The sequence below is a fragment of the Spermophilus citellus genome (assembly GCF_964194105.1).
Source record: "Spermophilus citellus genome assembly, chromosome: 17".
Taxonomy (NCBI): Eukaryota; Metazoa; Chordata; class Mammalia; order Rodentia; family Sciuridae; genus Spermophilus; species Spermophilus citellus.
The window spans coordinates 15,082,886-15,101,491 of record NC_138199.1 but is presented as its reverse complement, the minus strand read 5'-3'; positions in this window follow the sequence as shown (position 1 = coordinate 15,101,491).

The following is an 18,606-nucleotide window of genomic DNA, read 5'->3' as shown; positions in this document are numbered from 1 at the left end:
ATTTGTCCATCATGAAGAAAGCACAGAAACATAGAAATAGATTTTAAATTTTTCAATGGCAATTTGACAGAGCAATTTTATTTCTATGGCATCAAAAATTAAGTTTTCTAAAAATTTATTTTTGCTGCATTTGCATATTACCAGTTCATAATTATGTGTGGGCGTGATAACTAACATCTTACCCCAGGTGATCCAAGACATGCTTTCACAGCTTCTGATTCCAAAAGTGTAGCATTGCAGAGATATAGGAACTCTGCCCTTTGGTGTCTTTTTGAAACTTCAGTATGTTTTGCAGATTTTACTATTTTTCTGTCGGGTGCTCCTCGTTGTGTAACATTCACCATTTAACCTTCCTTTCCACTTTTCCTTCTGAAAACAACATGGCCTCTCCTGCTTTCTCCTGTCTGCAATTGATTTCCGCACCCTTTATTTCTAACATTAAAAAAACAAACTCACTTTTTTGTAATATACTATTAATTGACTTTTTAAAAAACATAGTATAAAAGTGTTGCTTATTCTAACTTAATCTGAGAGTCTATGTTTAAAAGGAGAATCCAGTTGAATTATTGCATAATGATTTCTGTTTGGGTTTTATTGCTTATGTTTTACACAATGGTAATCATTTATTTTGTTTCCTGTATTCTGAAATTTTAACTTTGCTAGTTCTATCATAGTTCTAGCCATTGACCTTCTTTCTCTTTGTTACTTTGAAAAGTCTACTGAAGTTCCCATTCCCTTAGTAGCTGTCTTCCCACGTAGTGATCCACTTACAACCTCTCCATCATGTGAAAACTCAATAGCAGCTGTGGAGCTCCCATTGATGCTCTGCCTCACTGTCCTTCACACAGCCCTGAAAAGTGAAGCCTTTAGGACAATGAAAAGCCCTGCCTCTTCACAGTCGCCCTTTCCAACTTCAACACCAGGAACCTCTTGCTTTTACCACCTGTTTCTCCATGATGCACCGTCTTGAAATAGTTTCACCTCGATCAAGTGATTCTGAGCATCCCTTGCGTGGCTAATAATTTGTAATTTTGAACACTCATCTCCAGTCCCCTTATGTTTCATGCATTCACTATTTATTTATTTGATAAACAACATATAGTGAGTGATCTTGCACAGCCGGTATTCCAAGAACCGTACAGATACGAAATGAGTTGTCATCTGGGTGGGTGCTGTTAGTTGGGTAAGTGCTGTTATGTGTGATTTACAGATGAGGAAACCCAGGTATGGACGGCTTAGTCAACATGCTCTGGGTCGTCATGACTGAGTGTTGCCTCCGATGTTAAACTCGGATCTTGCTGCAGGCTCTGGCTCAGTCTCTGGGCTGGGAGGATTCTGAAAATGTCTTCTTATTCTACTCCTATAGCACTTTTTCAGAGTCTTCTATTTGCAAGGAAAAGATAAATTGTCTAATGGTAGTCAAACCATTATTATTACCACACTCCCTTGAACGATCTCGACTTCAGACTTTTTTATTCCAAGTTTTTTTTTCTAGTATTTTTATTAAAACAATCACCTGTCAATTGTTCATTAAAACAATCACCTGTCAATTGTTTCTTTCCCTTTGAATGCCAACGTGCTGGGGCTGATATTGCTGGGTGGTTTTCCAGGAACTGCAAGTCTTGCGTCCGGGCACCGTCTGTGTGCACTGAGATGTCTGGTTGGGGCTTCAGCGCTTCCACTTGCTGATTTCAGCTCCAGTCCAGTTCTCAGCAGTCACTGCCCTTCCCTCTGCTGGCCAGCTTTGTCAGCTCTGGGGAGTCTTCTCCGTGTGGTCTTGAATGTCCTTAATTTTATTTTTGCAAACTCACTGTGCCCCATTTCCTCTCTCTTCCTTAGGAGCTCCATTTCATAAGGAACATGCTCTGAATGCCTTAATCATTGCTCTTGACAGTGATAGCTGTTAGCTGTTTTTCCTACTGTTTGCTTCTTGGACAAGTCCTTGGGGCTCTGTACAACTGCTGGGTAATGAGTGGAATGCACAGGTGGCCTCTTGGTGACAACCACCATGCCAATGCCACATGACACCAAGCTGAGTTTCTGGGCTCAGGCAATGTAGATGGGCTGGACTAGGAGCTGAAAGTGGGGAACACTGAGACCCTTAGCCACCCTCGTCCCCGAGTATCTGGACTTAGTCTGTTCTATATTCCTTTAAATGCATGTACACTTTTAAAATTGTGATTTACTTAACAGATAATAGCTGTATTTAGCCTATACCTGAGCAAAGTTCTGAGATACACATGGAGATACACAAATAGATGCTCTTCAACTGATGATGGGGCCATGCACGGAGAAACCCTTGTAAGCTGAAAATGTGAGGTTGAGAATGCATCAGGAACCTGCCCTGCTGAGCACCACAGCTTGCCCTTGTCTACCTTAAGTGCACTCCGAACACGTCCATGAGCCTGCAGGGGAGGCATCCTCAGAGTGCAGCTTACCACTTATCACAGGCCAGGAAAGAGCAGGATTCAGAACTCTGTACAGCTTCCATTGGATGCAAATTACTTTCATCCATTGAAAAGTCCAGAGGTCTTAAGTTGAACCATCGTAACTCAGGGACCATGCGTCCTCTGAGGGAACATCAGTGAGCACAGGTCTTTGTTTTCATGGACTTCAGACAGCAGCTGAGTGCACAGGAACAGGCGGCAACAGGAAGGTGTCTGCTGCTGCAGGAGAGCACAGCAGAGGAGACCAGCCTGCTGCAAGGGAGAAGGTCGGCATCCCCAGAGGGAGACACTGAACTGCACCTGGGGCCTTGTGAGCAGCAAAGGGAAAGAATCTCTGCAGCGTAGAAAAGAATATCTAGAGATACCCGTAGACCAGGGCAAGCTGGGGCGCACATCTGTAATCCCAGTGGCTCAGAGGCTGAGACACAGGGTCACAAGTTCAAAGCCAGCTTCAGTAACTTAGTGAGACCCTGTCTCAAAATAAATTATAAAAAGGGCTGGGGGTTGACTCAGTGGTTAAGTGCTCCTGGGTTCAATCCCCAGTATCAAAAACAACAACAACAACAAAAAGTCAAGATAAAACTAGAAAGGCCAACAGGGCAGAGAGATACGAGAAGGTAGCTGAAATCTAAGGTGCCAGCTGCAGCAGGAAGGTCCCCTCAGAATTCATGTGCTGAAGCCCAAGGCCTCAGAGTGAGGCTATGTCTGGAGGCAGGGCTTGTACGGGGGGCTTAAGATAATATTGGTGCAATTCTTATAAAGAGGAAATTGGGGACACAGGGAAGAGCACAAGGGGACACAGGAGAAAACAGAAATCGGCAAGCCAAGGAGAGAGGCCTCAGGAGAACCTGACCCTAGTCTTGAGTGAAAATCTACCCACCACCGGGTAAGAAATGAATTTCTGTTATTTAAACTAATCCTCTGGACATTTCGTGGTGGTGGCCCCAGCCAGCTCCCACAGTCACCATCGATCTGAGGTTAAATCCAGAGGAAATGATTCATAATGGCACAGCATCAAGAGGCCCACCTGGGTCTGTCCCTGTGTTAGTCAGCTATTTTACTGCTGTGACTAACAGACCCAACAAAACAACTAGAGAGGAGGAAAAGTTTATTTAGGGGCTCACTTTTTCAGAGGCCTCAGTCCATAAGAGGCAGACTCCATTCCTTGGGGATCAAGGTGAGGCAGGACATCATGGTGGAAGAGTGTGTCAGAGGGAAGCAGCTCACACAGTGATCGGGAAGCAGAGAGAGACTCCACTCTCCAGATACCAAATATGTACCCCAAAGGCATATGCCCAATACCCACCTCCTCCAGCCACAACCCACCTGCCTCCAGTTACCACTCAGTTAATCCCATCCGGTGGTTAATTCACCCAATCTTGTCTTCTCTGAGCCTTCTTACATTGTCTCACCAGGGAGCTTTTGAGGACACCTCACATCCAAACCATAATAGTCCTGTCAAATTGGATGTCCGGGGACGTGGGTGCTGTTCTCACTGCTTTAAGCCCTCTCTTCACAGGAAGACACTCATCCCCCAGCTGGTGAAGGAAATGATGAACACTGGCCCAAACCTGTGTCCTTTCTTAGCCATAGACACCAAGTTCCTCGGGCTGCTCTCCCCTCCCAGCCAGTACCAGTGATTGAACCATGATGGCCATACAGAGACTCCGCCCCCTTGTCTGAATTTGGGATAACTAAAAGGTCCATCCCAGACCCAAGGCTCCCTCTGGGATTAACTGAGGCCCTTCTTACTACATCACAGAAGTCCTTGGACCAGTCCTTCTGTCTCTGCTTTGTGCAGGCAATGTTCTGAGAATGACCCTCTGAAATGGCATAGCAGTACCTAATAAGATTTCTGTCATAGACGGCTGTCTCAGTGTGTGCTTCGAGACAACTCAGCCTGAGATACAGGGTCACTTTTGCTACCACAGATGCTTTTAACCTGGATGAGCCAATTAAGGGCTTTAACCAAAAAAGTGACAGGATCAGATTTGAACTGTAGAATGATCATTCCAAATTGGATGTGGGGAATTAGTCCAATAACTTTAAAATTGCAGGCAAGTAAACTATTCAGGAAGCTGTTACAGTAAATCAAGCAAAAAAGGATGATTGCCTTAATTTAAGTAGTGCCAGAGAGTATGTGCAGCAGATAGATCTATGAGCAGTCAGGGAGAGAGGCTGCCGATCTCGGCCCTGCTGCATGGCAAAGTGAGAGATCTGATTCAGGTGAGAAAAGCAGACGAGGGCTGGGACGGCTTGTGCTGGGATGAGGAGTTTTGTTTCATCTGCGTGGAACACTTGGTTCTCACGAGAGGTGTCCAGGGAGCCTTTGGAGGTATCATTTCTAGTCAGAAGGAGTGTCCAGATTTGGGTATGTATGCAAACTGGATGGCCACTCGGAAGATGAGATCATTTTATGGGCAATGCAGAGTGGGCCAAAGCAAGTCCCCACCATGGAATCAAAAAGAAAAGGACTATTTAAGATACAAAGGAATTACTAGCAAAATTTAGAAGGAAAAGTCCGGCAGAAAATAAAGTTAAGCTAATATAGAGTTATAAATATTGAAGAGAAAAATGGAATGATGTCAACAGTGAATTTCAAGGGCTAGGGCTATAGCTCAGTTGGTAGAGTGCTTGCCTCACATGCATAAGGCCCTGGGTTCAACCTCCAGCACCACACACACACACACACACACACACACACACATACACATGTGAATTTCATGAGCCAGAACAGTGAAGGAAGGAGGATAAGACAAAGAAAAGAGAAAGGAAAGCAGCTTGGATGAGGGAGAAAGCTGAGGAGGTGAGACAGCCTGCCGACAGCGGTGCAGGTCTGAACCCTGTGGAGACTGAGGGAAGGAGGAGCAGGAGCAGGAGCAGCCCCAGGCCAGGAGTCCGAGTTTTCCACTGGAGCAGTCCCACCTTGGGCAGAAGGAGCCTGCACCCACCTCAGCCCCATGTCAATGTTGGCTGAGGCAGCAAAGTGAAGGTGTGATGTTGGTGTGGGTGACATGGATCCAGTGTGGCCACTCAATCACCACAGCCCTGAGCAGCTGGGCATGGACCCTGGGCCAGAGGACGTGGAGATGCTGAGGGTGCACAGGCAGGAAGAATTGATAGAGCAAGGGACAGGTGAAGGTGTGTGTGTCAGGGTGTGAGGAGTGCTGGTTTGGGGCAAGGGAGAAAGAATTCTCATGGTGGAGTTGTTCATCTTTTGGGGAGATGATGGTAAGTCCACCTCAATACCTAGGTCGTTCTGTGACCTGTACAATCACTGGCATGGCTATCAGAGACAATGGTAATAATGTAATAATAATTAATAATGTTAGTATAACTTGAGTTTCTATATCATCTTTGATTGGTCAGCCTACTGAAATTCATAGAAAGGAATCCTGTGAATTAACTTCTGGATATTCTGTGATTTAAAGATTACTCTTGCATAGATTTCTAGATTTGACGATTGAAAATGTTTTCCAGTGACTTAACATCATGAACTTAATTCAGTTCTTCACTATGAATTTCTACACTGAAAGAATCTGTATGTGAATGAAAAAACAATTGCTCATTTGTTCTGAGTGTTAAATTTATAAAACTAATAATTCATATCAGAGAATTGACTCAATTTTTTCATTTTTCTTAAATTTTTAAATTTGTTTAAATTAGTTATACATGACAGTAGAATGCATTTAGGCACTTTGATATACCAAACATAGACTGGATATAATTTCTCATTTTTCTGAGTGTACATGTTGCAGAATCATATTGGTCATGCAGTCACACATATACCTGCAGTAATAAAGTCTGTTTCATTCTACTGTCTTTCCTATCTCCACATCCCCTTCCTCTCCTCCATTGTTTTTTCACATGAAAATCTACTTTAAAAGTTATATTCTATGCATATGACATAATTTTTCCAAAAAATGAATGAGCAATAGCAACAACTACAACAAACCAGACTGTGCTGTATTGTCCACGTGTAGGAGATTAAATCTAACATGGAGTCTGACGTTATCAACGCTTCCATTGTTTACATAAATCAGTAAATGGTAAAATGATTTAGAGGCAGACACGAGTGAAGAGATCACACTTAATCTGCTTATATATCAATAGTAATAGGAGCAAAAACAAGGTAGCACAGAAGGATGGGCCCAAGCACTACATGGGGATTGCTGGGTGGAGGAGTCCTCTGCACTGGGCTCTGAGACGTCACAAATGATTCCTTATGGGTCAGCTTTCTCACTTTTTAGGAGGAAAAATCACACTCTTGTTATCTATTTTTGTTTTTCTTTGCTTTTATGTAAATTGAATAGTTATGACTTTGTGAGTTTGAATCGTAAAACTGTATTTTAAATTTTTACACAAATACTAAGGGCTTCTTGTTGTGAATGCTATTGTTTAATGAACATCAAAATAAACTTAAACCTCTTTTTCCTGTGGACCTAAACTAAAGGAAGTTGGTTTAAAATAGATGATTTTAAATAAGAACTTGCATCCAGAAATTGTGCTCTCTTCAAATGAATTTTATCAATTAATTAAGTCAATTACTTCTTATCTGAAAATACTTAGTTTTGCAATAGCTTTTCAATATCGACCCACTCAACTATAGACTTAAATATTTGCCCTTATAATGTCAGTTTCCTGACTGAAAACAAAAAAATAACCGAACAAACCCCCAAACCTTGGCTGGACGTGTAGTTCAGTGGTAAAGCATTTTCCTAGCCTGTATGAGGCCCTAGGTTCCTTCCCCAGCACTACAAAACAAACAACAAGCAAACAAACAGAAAGCATTATTGCTCAAAATATGTTAAGATGCTCAGTCATTAGTTACCAGAATATGTCTTCAGATAGATCAATTTCTTCAAAGTGGAGCTTTATACAGAGGCTTTTTTAGCCATTAGAAGAATCTAAGAATTTAAGAATGTTATTTGTACAGTGATGCATAATGGATGTTGGATTTTACATCAGTGGATTTTTCTTTGTAATCAGTAGTCTGAATATGTATTTTCTGATAATTTAAGCATTTCTTGTGCCACATGAGTGTGTGATACTGTGGGCAAGCATCCTCCTAATCTGAGGGAGGCCACTTTCTACACCATCACAGCCACACAGTGCCCTTCCTTTCCCTCCGTGGTGATGGGCTTTGCTAACTACACTTCCAGGCAGATAAAATCTATTCAGCCATAATTTCAGGTTCTGCTGGCTGGTAGAGAAGCAGCTACCAATGCATATAAAAGCATTTGTTGATCATTTTTGAAATGCACATGTAAAAATTAAGAGCTCCTTACATAAGTTGTGTTACCTTTCCAAAAAATCAGCATCTCAGAATTCCTTGATTAGAAAACATTGCTTAATTCACTGAAGATTTTGTCATTTTATGTATGAATATCTTGAATGTATTCCTAAGAACATGAAATTACTATATTTGATTTCATAAAATGCAAGCATATTGAATATCTTAAAACTTCATGTACTTTAGAGTTTATACATCCATATAAGACATTTTGCAACACAAATTGAAAGTGAATGAATAGTCAACAAAGCATTAGAACCCAAACTCTGTTTATGAAGTTCACCGTCTTTGAGATTTCAGCCCATTTTAGCTAGTCAATAAATACTACAAATATTGTGAACAGTAGAATGAATAGAAGAACCTGGAGCTCTTTTTAAGGTGTGTGCTTGGATTTCGGGCAGTCTGAAATCCACATTGATCGGGTCTGCTTGGAGACTGCACAAAGAGAGGATGTGGGGCATATGCTGACTCCACAAATCATTTTAATGGACGATGTGGTGTTCAGAGCCTAAAACAATGTTACAACACAGTGTAAAGTTGTGCATTTGCTCTTTAAGACACCAGTTTTCAGATGGGCTTCTGGGCTAAGGAAGCCCAACCATGACATCTGCAATCCACAAGAGAGTTCTGTACAAGCTCAACCTTGCTCAGTACATTATTTATTTAGCAAAACACAATGTTTTTCTGAAGTTAAATTTTCCTAAAACTCTCTCATATTCAGGGAGGCAATTTGGTGTAAATTTCATAAGACAAAATGTTCCCTGGGAGGAACTCTGATAAACTATAAGTTTGGTGTTCATGGAAACAGAGATCCATACCTATGTACCCATAATTTGTCAATCAGTACACACAGCATAAACATCACACACTGAGCTTACCCTAAGACAGTGCTACCTGATCACAGTGATAGAGTGGAAATATTTTTCACATTTCCTTAATAACTTTACTGCTATATTTAGAAGAATAAACATATTACAATAGAATGTTAGGTTGACATATTGGTTAACAGAGTGAGCATGTATTTTACACACAGAGATCTAAGGAGCTAATTTGATTTGAAAAACAAATGTGGCGGAGTATTTGTATTCCAATTAGAGGAGGCAGGTTATACTTGCCACTTATAAACTTCCAAAGATGAGTGGCTTTCTGCATCCTCAGTACTCTCAGCATGGAGCCTACAATCTTGCTCAGTTCTGCCAATTTTATGGGAGGGCCTTAGATTGGGGCACAAAGAGCACTCTGCAGATCTTTATGTGACAAGATGAAAGATGATAAAAATCAATTCCTATGCCCTAAAGACGTAACTACCAGCCCTGGAATTCACCAGAACTCAGTTGCCACACAGCAACTTAAATGAGGATCCAGTGCTATTAACAAGGTCATGGGGTTTATTGTGAAAAAATTTGATACCCTATTTTTTGAAAATAGCAAAAATAAAATATCACAAATGTGTACACAAAGGGAAGAATTAGAAAGAACTTAAAAGGGTGAATTATTTTGCTTTTGTCATTGTGGAGTATTTACTGGTATCTTCTGCTACTGTGGACAAAACATAAAATACCCTTTCCTCATGTTCTTGGGTTTTTGATGCATTTAACTATGCATCTGTCTATTTTTCAGGGTAGATTTTTAGATACTTTCAAACCCTCAAATAACCTTTGAGAAAATGGGGTTATTAATGTTAAAAGGGACTGAGGCTAGCAATTCTTAATGGACTTTCACATGTCACTATCTTCAGAAACTATGTATTATTTAATATTCATGTTATCCCTGTGAGGAAGATATCATCACCCCAATGTACAGATGGGGTGCTGACTCCTTGCAACCTGTCCAAGTCCCCCCAAAGTCAAATGGCGGCACCCAAACTTAACCCTAGAACCTAAAAGGCAAAGTGCAGTGCTTTAGCTTTTAAAGAATCTTCTCAGAAACTCTACAAAAATTATCGTTTCCTTTGTGTGTGTGTGTGTGTGTGTGTGTGTGTGTGTGTGTGTGTGTGTTTCTTTCTCTCCTGCTTGTATTGATGAGTCAAACCTGCCTTAGTTCAGTGCCAGCTCCTGGCGCACATGTGGTGTTTGCTTGGAGGTGGATTTGCACATACGAACATGTAGGCGCCATGTGACTGTGCACATCCCCTCAGAGGCCATCTGTACCTCCTCTCCGTCACAGAAGCTAGGAGATGTACCTTAAGAGGAGGAAGCCTTGGAGAGCTGGAGCCTTTGCCATAGGAAAATCACTAATGGGTCCTGTAAAATATGCAACATGTCACGATATTTATAGAACTCTGATCTCTAAGTAGACATCAGCTTATATATGCACTTTTCTGAGGAGCACCAACCACTAAAGTGTGAAAGCACTTTATATTTCCAAAATCCTTTTAAAACACTCTATTATTTATATCACATCAGCAGTTAACTGATGTTTTTCTTAACCCATTGATGCTTATGTTCATAAAATAGAAGACTATAGGTAGTATTAACTCATTTGGTAGCACCTATTCCACTGGTAAAAACTTCCTTTTGAAAATTAACTGTACATGCATATGAGAGGTGTTTACCCTCTCTGAGTCGTGGGGTGGGGGCGTGTGTGAATGTCTGATTCCTGGGCCTTGTGAGTCTGCCTACGGGGGAGACGTGGATGAGCAAGGGCACTATTGGGGAAAGAGGTGTTTATGACTTTCTCACACACATGCATGGAGCAAGCATTCTACTGATCTCTCCTCTTGCAATGTGGGTAATCAGAACTTATTGGTAAATCAAAACCACTAAAATCAGAGCAACTGCTGACACAGAACCAAATTAAGTCTTAGTTAAGTGAGTCCAGCCTTGTGCAATGTGACAGGAACTTCTAATTGCTAGGGACTTACAAGTCTTTATGAGTCTCCACTCAATTTCCCTTTGACTTTGAGCCATTTGGGTTTCTGATTGATCGTCTCAGGATCTCAGGGTGCTTCTCTGGACAGTGCTATGGGACATGGTTGGAAAATCGCAATAACCCTACCCCCGGACCAACCAGATGCACAGGTGCATTTTTCTCTGTTCCTATTTCATTTCAGTTAATAACAAGACAAATAAAATACATTTAGGGGGTGTCTCTATCTAGACAAGTCCAGAGTATCTTGAGAGGCTTAAAATAATGTTAAGAATTTCAAGAAGGAAATGATGTATGTATTTTTGTTACTGGCTTCATAATCCAGTGATGTCATGGTTACAATTATCTGCCCCCTTGATTAGGCTATGGTGCCCAGGTATCTGTGTAGATGTTTCCATGCAGGCAATTTTTAAAAATGAGATTACATGCTCTTTAGTAGACTTGGAGCAAAGCAGCTGACCGTCCATGGTATAGTCGAGCCTCACCCTATTGACAGACAGATGACAAGGGAAAGGTTGAGGTTTCCTAAAGAAGAAGGATTTCTGCCCCAAGTTACCTTCAAGTGTCCATCAGCTGGGATTGCAGTGGTCAGCTTGCCCTGTGAAGCCTAGACTTGTTGGCTCACACAACCAAATTCCTTCAACTCTTTCTCCTATTGACTCTGTTGATATGAAGACCACTGATGAACACAAGTAGAGACGAATCTGGAAAGCAAAAGTCAGGTTTACAACCTCGAAGCCACTAGCACTCCCTAGTATTCAAACTGCTTCAAGTTATACAAGCCTTCTTAGTTTTTCCAGAGAGTCAATGATTTGGCTTTATATTACAAAAAGGACTTGAGATTATATCTTCTCAACTCCAGCAACACATAGAAACAAAACGAGAATAAATTGTACCCTTGTCTAAACTTCAAAAGTTACACATATGTCTGAAATTTTGGGAAGATTATTCTAAATATAATTCAAATTAATGAATATGAGAAAATACTTATACTGAGTTCTTTCTTCTGAGGAGAGCACAGGGAACCGATGCAGCACTTGCTGGCAGATTTGCTAACCTGCCCTACTTTAGAAGAAGAATAATGAGCTCTGGGCAGAGGGATCGTTTGTTCTTGAAAGGTGTGTGCCCCAGAGGTTAGCAGCCTTCCTGAGCTGAAGCTTCCTTGGCAAAGAGTTCAGACAGTTGGAAAAGCACCCCCATCTTGGAGGAATTTGAATCCTGCCAGAGTCGGGGGGTGGGGGGAGACCAACGAGGGAGGACATCCCTGACTGCAGGTTAGACCAGAAGAAGAATGGGAAGGCAGAAGACAGGGAACCAGAAATGAAGCCCTCTGACCCATGGTGGAAGGGTAGGTACACAAGCCTCAACACGTCCAGCATTGACTTTGGGGAATCACAAAAGCAGCACACAGAGGATCTGTGAGGCAGACCGGGAACATTGATTTAGCCAATTCATTATAGAAATGTGTTTAAGTAAGAAGCTGCTACTTACTCTCAAACATGGAAACATTGTATAATTGATCCAATGACATAAGAAAAATAAACCTAAGAAAGGGACAAGACTGAGAAGAGAGTAAGGATACGAACATAAGAGTAAGGAAAGGAGTGTGATGTCAGTAAGTCACACTCTAGTTAGAGAGAGGGGACAGGCTTGAGAAATTCCTAGAAACTTCACCTGAAGTTGAAAAAGAGCTAGAATTGATTACGGAGACAAGGTTACATTTGGAAGGCCAGGAATGAAGCGGGAGGAAGCATACAGATAGATAATTGCTTCTCCTGAAAGGAAGCCTGGGACACATTTCTGTACATTCAGTTCAGATTTTTGTAACCTTGAATGTAATTAATGGCATAATTAATATGAAGTCTGAAGTAATTAAATTGATCTTCCCGCGAAGCAACAATATAAAACACAGAAAAGCTTTCTAGATCAAGATGACATTAGCCTGGATTTGATTTCTTCCTCCAAATTGTCCACTGAGTGTACAAGATGAGTGCAGGATAGAACTTGGTTGTGGCCACTGGCTACTTAGAGGTGTTAGCCACCTCCCAGAACCACTAAGAAATATTGGCAGGAAGTCGCAGAGCTTCAGGTGGAGGGGAATTGGGCTACCTGATGCCACACACCGGAAACCTGTGGCCCTCTACACCTACACCTGTCTGGGCCATGCTCCCCACATCTCTCCAGAGAGCAACACTACTTCTGTGAGCCTCCCCGGCACTCAGTGCAGGTGCAGGAGGTGATGACCAGAAGTCAGAGCTGTAACCCTTGGGGACATAGTCCTGGCCCTGCTGGGGCGGGTGAGGACTGCTCCTGAGTGACAAGTGCTGCCTGCCCCTGAGCTCATTCCTTGGCCTCTGTCAGCCAGAACTTCCAGACACCCAATGGGGCAAGAGAGGCAAAAATAAAACCATCTCTTTTGCCAGTTTCCTCATTGAGACTACATATTTAGGGTGACCCACATGGATCAAGTATACACTAACCCAGAATATAATTGAAAGAACAAGTGTTACCAGTTTATTGAAATAAAAATAAAACCTAAACTTTTAACACTCCAAAATTGGGCATATTGGGAAACAGCAGATTTTTTTTAACCAGGGATTGAACCCAGAGGTGCTCAACCACTGAGCCACATCCTCAGTCTGCTTTTATGTATTTTTTTTAAATTTAGGGACAGGGCCTCTCTAAATTGCTTAGGGCCTCATCAAGTTGCTGAGGCTGGCTTTCAACTCAAGATCCTCCTGCCCCAGCCTCCAGAGCTGCTGGGATTATAGGCAGGCATCACTATGCCCAGTACAGTTTTTCTTCATATCAGTGTTTTATCAATGATAATCAAAAGGATATTCAATGAAAGTGTCTTGAAGCTACTGTCATGAGACAGGGTCAAACTGAAAATAGGAATGCTGTAAAGTTGAAAAATATCCCTTTTGGAATATGAAAGAATTAAAATCAGTGGAGTATTAGATATTAGAAGGACCATGGCTTAACACTGAAGTAGGGGTTACAAGTCAAACTTGAAATCAGAGGACAGAAATGAGTGGGGAAGGACATGCAGATGGAAAATGAAAAAGGAAAATGAGACAAAGAGGGGGGACCAAATGACCAAAGAGCTGGGTCACTGAGCCCACGTGATATGACAGTGAAGGACAACCCAGGCTTGAACAGCCATGGGAGAGAGCACAGCCAGCCTAGGGGGACAGATCCATGGGCGAATGGTAGTCGATTTGCATCGTCAGTGAAGTTTCTAGAGACTGTGTGAGAGTGTGTGTGTAGGTATGTGCATAGAGACTCGTGTGCATGCTCTTTGTGAGTTTATTCTTTTTTATTTCAGTCATCTACATCTAACTTAACTCTGGGAAGCATATAATACTTCATTAGAAGGGAAATTTTCCAAATCAACAAGCCATTGAATTGAAAATTGGCTTAGAATAATGCTTGCTTTAAGTTTGAAGGTTCAATTCTGAACAATAGGGTGCAAGTCACATATTTTTCATTGCTTTAAATAAAATTTCATCTATTCTAAACTCTGCTATATCCTAGCTAGGTGGAAATTCAAACTCAACTTCATTTTCTGTGCATACCTCTAACTTATCCTTCAAGGTACACAGCAGAATTGTTAGCACTGTGCACATCCTTACAGAGCCACACGAGAACACTTCCATCAGGCGTGACTTGCACGCATGCTCATACCCATTGAGAGGCAACTCCCTATTTACCCCTTTCTTGGCCACCCTGGGCAGCTACCATTCCACTTGTGCTTCTCTAAGTTTGACTGCTGTAGATCCCTTGTAAACTCAGACCCACGCAGTGCCTTCCTTGTGACGGGCTTATTTCCTTGGTCATAAGGAAATAGTATTTTTAGTATTATGTTTACAAGATTTTTGCATCTGAATTTATTCTAATTAGAAAGTTAAGCAAATGAATAATGCTTGTTCTCAAGGTTCATCCACATGGGAGCATATGCAGGCAACGCATGTCCATGTTTGGTTCTGAGACCACAGAGTCAGGCAGACACAGTATCGCTGTAGCTGGGGCTTGCAATGACACAGGAGGCTTGCATACTCACACACTTCGTGGAAAAGACAAAGAGAAGCGGAGGAGCTGTTCCAGGTGGGAGAAGACCTAAGTGGTGAGAGACTAAGTGCAACCTGGGGCCCTGGTTAGATTCTGGACCAGATCAAGGACATTAGCCAGGGAATCAAGTCTGTGGCATTGTGTCTCTGATAATATTTGGACCTTAATAATCATTCTGTCATTGTGTAAGAGAATGTCTCTGCATAATGATACTGGAATATTTAAAGATAAAGGAGCCTCTTATCTGTGACTTTCAAAAATTTTAGAAAAGACCTGTGTGTATGAACCAGATAGATGACCGCTAGGTGGACAGATGGGATTATAGAGCAAGGTGGGGAGGAGACAGAGGGTGACAGGAGGAATAATAAATAACAAGAGGATAAAGGGAGTGTACCAATATAAGATAGGAAAAATCTGACTGAGGTTTTACAGGAATTTTTAGTATTATGTTTACAAGATTTTTGCATCTGAATTTATTCTAATTAGAAAGTTAAGCAAATGAACAAAAGAGTGATTAGAACAACAAGTTGGCTTCATGATATTTCTAGATTTCATGATAATTCTGGATGTCCTAAAACTCAAGTTTAAAAATGTTCTTTTTTAACTTTTAGCCCAAATCAGATGGTTGTTTATAGGTATAAAATATTGATTGTGATTCTCATGTTGTGCTCAGGGCTCCACACGTGTCATGGAAACACCACCAGCCCCATTTAGTGAATTCATTTCCTGCTGTGCACTGAAGTGTGAGCTAGAAAAGACAATTTAATTAGTGATGATACACAGAGTTGGGAAAATGTTATGAGTTGCATCTTTCAGTGTTAAATGTGCATGTTTTCGACACTTTCATAAAGTATCCTATATTGTAGACACTTAAAATCCTCTCTCCTGTTTAAATCACTCTAAATGATAGTGAGAGGGAACTTCTGTCTCCACTATAATTTATTTGGGTATGATTGGATGAAATATGATGCAGTTAGGATGAAAATGAGCACAAGCAGCATGTGCAGAGGGATTTTTAATAAAATCATAGGACCCATATTTAATATTAGCATGTAAATTATGTACAGCATGATGACTCTCTCGTTAAACTCATAGAGAGTGATTAAAGGGAAAAAAATAGGAGCCTTTGCCACTGGATACTGCATTAACCTAACATCCTCGAACATACATTTATTTTAGATCTCATCAAATAATAATTGTCAGTTCTCAGTTTCAAACTCTTGTTCCCTGGAGGAAGAATACCCATTAAAGAAAGATAAAAATGCCTTGAGGCAAAGCCACTCATGGATTCCAGGCACTGTGAGGGCTTATGGGTAATCTCATTTATTCTTTCTTAGTCAATAACAATGCTGCATTTGCATACCGAGCTCTTCAGAGCTGACTCCAGTAGGCTGGCTCATTGGATCTGTGCATGAGTGGGTTTCCAAAGGTCATTAAATCCTGTGAGTTGGCCAGGAGATACTGTTGTCCTCACTTTACTGATGAGGTCACAAAGGAAGATAGAGAAAGATGCTCTTTCTCAAACTAGCACAGCTGAAGAATGGCAAACCCATTTCTGAAAATGTCAGAACCAGCACAGTTTGGGGCATGAAGGTAATCCATGCCTTCAATATAGGTCTTTAAACCTATTCAAGAGCAATCAGTCATCCATTAAATAGAACAGGCTGGTGGATTTAGTTATGGGTCTTGACACTGACTATAGGTGCAGACAAAGGTATAGATATGACCTGGCCTGGAACCTGCGATCCTCCTGCCTCAGCCTCCTGAGTCACAGGGATCACAGGCATGCACCCCAAGCTCTCTTAGCACACAGACCTGGGTGAGTACCAAAGGTGACTTGGTGTTTAGCAGCATCTCTAGCCTCTCCACCCACAGGCCAGGACCAAGCCTGGCCTTCCAAGGTGTTTGTGGAGTCTGCATGTTGCTTTGGGCATTTTCACAACCTTGGGTTTTAGTTCCTGAATGTGGCATGCCTCTCCATTTGTTTCTGACCTATAATTAGCAAGGACACTGAGTCAGCCTGGAAATCCTCCAACAAACTTAATCACAGGGAATTTCACTACTGCTGGGGAATTCCACCTGTCCTTGAAGAAGAACCATAACTACATTCCTTACGTGTTCCAAAAACTGAGTACTTCACCAAGTACTAGCAAACTGAATTCAACAGCATATTAAAAGATCACACACTATGACCACAATGGAATGTTGTGACCTCTGGAATGCAAAGATGGTTCAACAAGGAAAAAGCAATGGGTATAATACCTCCTTTACAGGATGCAGGCTGACACCTGCTCCTTCTCAGCTGTTGCAACAAGAGCAGTGGAATAAATGCTGGGCACAGGAGGAAACTGCCTCAACCTGGTAGAGTCCACACAAGAAGAGCCCACAGTGGGCATCCTGTTCCATGGCGATGCTAACAGCTTTCCATCTGGACCAGAAGCACGGTGGAACTTCCCAGGATCACCTTTTCCACTCAGTGTGGTGCTGCACAATCTACTAGGAGACTAGATGACAAGAGAAGTAAAAGGCATCCAGATTGGAAAGGACAGTGTTAAATTGTCTCTATTGACAAGTGACATGACCTTATATGAAGAAAGCCCTCAAGATTAAAAATGAAAAAGAAAACACCAGTTTCTCCACTATCCTTAATAATGAAAAATCTAAGAAGAAAAAAAGAAAGTGATTCTATTCATAACAGTGTTAAAAAGATTCAAACATTTGGAAGTCAGTTTAAGTAAGGAGATAAAAGACCACTATTCTAGAAATGGCAAAACATTGCTAAATGAAATTAAATACAATAAGCAAATTATGGTTACTTTAAATTGGTATTGCTTTTTATAATATCCCACTAAAATGAAATTTTCTTTAAGTCTTTATTTTTCTTGTTCATTCATTTATATGTTTCTCTGGTGCCCTTTATCAAATAAATATGTTTATTTCTATCACTAGTTTTTTATGCATGTGTTTCATGTGTTTAACAAATTGAGGTTAAAATTTCTTAAATTCTTTTTCTTTATTACTGTTTAAATTATTTGACTTTTTGCATTAGAGTGATAAATTATTTTAATTGATGTTTAAATGTTACAATAACCTGACTTTCTTAGTATTTACCACACTTGAAGATGATGTATTTTCTTTATTGAATTGTCGTATTAATTTGCTATTTTTTTTTTTTGGCTTCCATACTATGTTCAGGACAGAGATTGATGGGTGATGGTCCTGTGCATTGATTTTCTGCTGTCTTGACTACTGTCAAAGACACATCAGCTGAAACCAAAGTAGGCTGATTACTATCCAGTCTGTGTGCACCAGGAGCAGAGGGAACCTTAGCCAAAGGCTCTGCATGGCTTTCTCCTGGATTTGGCAGGGCCCTGTGCTGTTCACCTGAGGCCAGGGTCTTGTCAGACTGCAGTGGAAGCACTGTGGCGTGGCTCCCTCTGGCCACTCTGAACTTCCGGAGGAGCCCCTCTGCATGGCTGCTGAGCTGGCTGTCTGCTTCTTTCCTCTAGGTAAGCAGCTCTTTGCTCAGACTTCTGCAACTGGTGGGGAACATTATCTCTCTCTCTTTTTAAAAGTGCTCGTTTAGCTAGATGAGAACACACCATTAATTCCCATACATTAAAGGCAACTGACTTGAATATAATTACTTTTGAAATTTTCTTTATAGCTTGAACCAGATTAATGTTTTATTGAATAACCAATGTGTAAGAACATTGGAGGGAGAAATCTTTTAATTTTTTCCTACAAGACTAGACTTTTTACCAGTGAAGTTTCACATCATTAAAAAAAAAAACCCTTATAGCATCATCAGACTGAGGTGCACATGAAACTCATGTCATGGAATCCTCCAGGTGCCAATTCCTTTCCACTACAGGCCCCAGAAGCCTAAGGCAAGACGTTTGCTTCCAATCCCGCCAAGACAGGGAC